Source organism: Colobus angolensis, unplaced genomic scaffold (genome assembly GCF_000951035.1).
Source record: "Colobus angolensis palliatus isolate OR3802 unplaced genomic scaffold, Cang.pa_1.0 Scaffold12, whole genome shotgun sequence".
Lineage (NCBI taxonomy): Eukaryota > Metazoa > Chordata > Mammalia > Primates > Cercopithecidae > Colobus > Colobus angolensis.
Window position 1 is genome coordinate 5,926,332 of NW_012113141.1, and position 4,638 is coordinate 5,930,969.

At 44.4% G+C, this 4,638-nt stretch overlaps 1 protein-coding gene across 3 annotated transcripts in view; it reads right to left on the minus strand.

Annotated features, from left to right (window-relative positions):
- The window catches only part of MICU1 (mitochondrial calcium uptake 1), a 285,211-nt gene extending 281,166 nt beyond the window's left edge, over positions 1-4,045 (minus strand). For 2 of the 3 annotated variants that reach the window (XM_011927810.1, XM_011927803.1), the window contains exon 1: positions 3,865-4,045. The gene's annotated coding sequence lies outside the window, so the exon portion shown is untranslated. The remainder of the gene's footprint in view (positions 1-3,864) is intronic. The other variant, XM_011927818.1, reaches the window with a different exon arrangement.
- Positions 4,046-4,638: the final 593 nt, after the last annotated feature.

Sequence of the window (4,638 nt, forward strand, 5' to 3'; positions counted from 1 at the left end):
TCTCGATCTCCTGACCTCGTGATCTGCCCACCTCGGCCTCCCAAAGTGCTGGGATTACAGGCATGAGCCACCACGCCCGGCCCCAAGCTCTCTTAATTAAAAAAAAAAAACCCACGAAAATTATTTTAGTGAATATCTGTTGTTTTTGCTTGTCCAGCAACCAATCTCTCTTCTCCGGAAAGTGTCACCTCAATTTTTCTTTAGGAACTGTCACCCACCCTTAATGCAAATGGTTTCAAACTATATCCCTCTCCTTCCCACTCCAGGATGGGGACAAATTCCAAGCCTAGCCACACAAAACATTCCATCACTCTGGCCACAGGGACTGCCTCTCTAAGATGGGCAAAGACCCAAGTCAGGTCAATGAAACTACCATACAGTGGTGTGCTGGAACTGCGGAGAAAGGGAAGTTCTCTTTCTTCTTGGGTTTCTGAGGTTGAAGGAAATAAGCCTAGTGCTGGTATTACAATCTTTCCCAGGGAATCAGACTCCAGAGCCTTAATTACTTTTCCACACTGAATCCCAAATATGCAAAGGGAACTAGGGGTTACCTGGTAGTAAGAGAAAAGATAAATTAGGACTTTGACTTTCAATATTGTATTTTCCATAATGTTTCCATTTTTCAAAAATAAGCATATTACTTTTATAATAGGAAATTTAAAACATTTAAAAATATTGCCCATGTTTTCTTCTCAAATATGCTCAGATATTCATATTTCAATATCTTAAAAGTATTAACAATTTTCTCATAATTTACCAAAGCACATAGAATATCCATCTAAAAACAATCACCTTCTTCTTCTGGCACAAAATAAAGCTATTACAATATTTTCATTTTTAAATTATGAGTGGGAGGCCAGGTACAGTGGCTCACACCTCTAACCCCAGCACTTCGGGAGGCTGAGGCAGGCGGATCACTTGAGTTAATGGGTTCGAGACCAGCGTAGCCAACATAGTAAAACCCCATCTCTACTAAAAATACAAAACTGAACCAGGCGTCGTGGCGCACTCCTGTAATCCCAGCTACTCGGGAGGCTGAGACAGGAGAATCGCTTGAACCCAGGAGGCAGAGGCTGCAGTGGGCCGAAATCACACCATTGCATTGTAGCCTGGGCAACAAGAGTGAAACTTTGTCAAAAAGACAAGAAAGACAGAGCGAGACTCCATCTCAAAAAAAAAAAAAAAAAAAAAAAAAAGACAAGAAAAGGGAAGGGGAGGGGAGGGAGAAAAGAGAAAAGAAAGAAAAGGAAAATATGAGTGGAAAAAACAGTTTGAGTAAACCTTTTTTAAAAAAACTGGTTCTTGTGGCTAGGCATGGTGGCTTGTACATTTGTATAATCCCAGCACTTTGCGAGGCCAGGGCGGGAGGATCACTTGAGTCTGGGAGTTCAAGACTAGCCTGGGCAGGCCGGGTGTGGTGGCTCAGGCCTGTAATACCAGAACTTTGGGAGGCCGAGGCAGGTGGATCACCTGAGGTCAGGAGTTCGAGACTAGCCTGGCCATCATGTAAAACCCTATCTCTACTAAAAATACAAAAATTTAGCCAGATGTGGTGCCTCGTCTGCAGTCCCAGCTACTTGGGAGGCTGAGGCAGGAGAATTGCTTGAACCCAGGAGGCGGAGGTTGCAGTGAGCCGAGATCACACCACTGCACTCCAGCCTGGGCAACAGTGTGAGACTCCTTTCCCACTCCCCAACAAAAGGACCAGCCTTGGCAAAATGGCTGAACCCATCTCTATTTAATTAATTAGTGAATTAATTAAAAACTGGTTCTCATTTTAAAAGGGATACATTAAACAATTGTATATGGAAAAAATGGTTAATGTTCAGCATGTGCTGCAGCCATTGTAAAAATGGCTCAAGAGATAAAGCTAACTTTAAAGACTGAAAGTGGCAAAACTGGGTTTAAAAAAGCTTTATCAATTATATTAGTCCTATAACTCTGAATAGCATAAGATCTGAAGGAGTTGGTCAGTTAAATATTTCAATTATAATTATTTTGCATAATACTGCATTATGGAGAAATTTCATATCGTTTTATTCTTTTGTTGTTATTGTTTTAAGAGACAGGGTATCGCTCTGTTGCCCAAGCTGGAGTACAATGGTACAATCACCACTCACTGCAGCCTCAACCCCGAGGGCTCAAGCCATCCTCCTGTCTCAGCCTCCCAAGTAGCCAGGACTACAGGCATGCACCTAGCTAATTTTTGTGTTTTGTAGAGATGGTCTTGCCATGTTGCCCAGGCTGGTCTCAAACTCCTCGATTCAAGGGATCCACCTGGCCTCCCAAAGTGCTGGGATTATGGGCCTGAGACAGCACACCCAGCCTGTTTTATTCTTAAATACAGGATAGTCTCGAGATTCGCTTCTTAGGAATGTAAACAATCTACTGAATATAGTAAATATAAAGGAAGACAGCAATAAACACTTTTGTTCTCTTCCATTTATTAGATTTTATTAGTTTCTATCATTCTTTCCCTTTCTCCCCAGGCACACAAGCCACTCCAGAATATTCACTTTTTGTTAATATTATGTTTTACGACTCTCAGTAAGGACACTTAGAAGATGTCAGGGACACTTGCTTGATACATTAGGTAGCCAGAGTGATGCTCTTAAGTGGAAGAGACAATCAGAGACATGCCAACGGTGGGGACAAAGAGTAGCTGGAGGCAAAAGCTACCTTCTTACAGAAAAGTGGCAATGGGTTCTAAAGTTTTTAGGATAAGGCAACATTCAAAAAGCTCGTTACCTTGTCCAGACCAGAAACACAGTAGGTGGGTCATTCTGGCCAACACCTTTGTCTCAAGATGCTGACGTTTATTATTGTCATATGGTCCAATGAAACCTAAACTCTCCTACAGCTATCAACACCGAACTTGTTTCACCTAATGAAATGCAAACTCCTTTCTTAATACTGCCAGATCACTTCCCCACGTGCCCAAAAGGGATGTTTTAATATAAACAAAGGCATATCAAAAAAGCCACCCAAACAAGTGCGATAGAAACATTTACTGGTAAATAGGAAGAAAACTGGCGTTTCTAAGGTACCACAGGGAGAATAAAATATTTTACTCTAGTCCCTTAGCTATAAGATATGTATTCTACTTATATTTACTAATGGCCACTGTATTTTTTAAGACATGGTAAAGGGAAGGTAAAGAAACCATCAACCATACGATTACAGTTCTTTAAGGCAACTTAAAGAACAGTTTGTTTTCAACTCTTCCACCAACATTCACATAGAGTCAATAAAATCTAGCTCTTTCTCAAAACAGTCTATGGCCGGCCAGAATGGGACGGTGAAAAGAAAACAGGGAGAACGTAATGAAAATGGGAAGGCGCTGGAAAAGATGAAAAACTGAACAGTCCGAGTAACCTGCACTTTGCATTCCTCCTTTGAGTCCTCACAGATTTTCCACTTACTTCGATTCAGTGGTTAATATTTCTCCGTATTAGAAATCCATCTGTGAACTCCCGCACCCACTTCCAACCACATCCACAAATTCCAAGAGAGCCGGTCAAGGCTACTAGAGTGTCCCACTCGCCCGTGAGGAGGGGGGCGTCGGCGCCAAGTTGGGAAGCCGGCACTGGGAGAAGTTCTCCCGAGACGGGAGAAGGGACGGGTTGGGGTGAAGAAAAGTCGAGGACGGGAGGCAAGCAGGACTACGGACTCCTCTCAGCACCAAAAGCTGAGCGCATCAGGGAGAGACAGGTATCCCGCCAGACCCGAGAAGTAGCCGGATGCCAGGGACGGACAAACGGCCAGCCTCGGAGCCCAGTTCCCTAAGGCTGTCTCGCCAACCCCCTTCCCCTTCGCCTTCCCTAAATTGCTGTCTCCTCATACCCTCCAGAGTCCGAGACTCACGCGTCCAAGCACGAGCTCCAGCAGCTCCTCGGTCAAAGCCGCCCACTTCTGACAGCCATAGAGATGAAACAGCGGAGACAAACCTCCACCTCCTCCGCCCACCGTCACGTGACTCTCCTAGCCGCTGGGCCTGTCGGGATCTTGGCGACAGGGGTGTGGGAGGGGCACAGAGGAAAAGGAATGGGGAGGGGCGGGGAAATCAACGCGCCACGCCCAGCCTCGGACCCCGCCCTAGCCCGGTCACTCCCCCTTACCCGGCTCGCATTTAGGCGTAAAGCTGGAGAGCTCCCAGAAGCTGTAAGGCATTTCTTCTGGTTTTTTTCCCCTCCACAAGGGTCATAGGAATCTGCTGAGAAATTTATTGTGGCTCATGACACCTCCTCGGTACCCGTTTTCGTGTTGGCTAAGCAAAAAGGAGTTCGTGAAAAGAAAACTGGACCACAGTGAGTTGGAAATTGTTTCTTTCCAACTCTGTTTCGTTTTATCAGAGATAACATTTTATCAGAGTTAAATGTTCCTGTTTCATAACCTTGAGCCTTTTTTGGATTTAGAAACCCTCACCACTTCCTCTACTGGATGGGTTTTTCAGGTGTTTTATTTGCAGGCTAATATTATTGCAGAGTTTATAGTCTCTAAGCCACTAAAAAAAAGTTTTGCCTTGAAGAAGATTTTTGTTTTTGTTTTTGTTTGAGATAGAGTTTCACTTTTGATGCCCAGGTTGGAGAGCAATGGAGCGATCTCGGCTCACCGCAACCTCCGCCTCCCGGGTTCAAG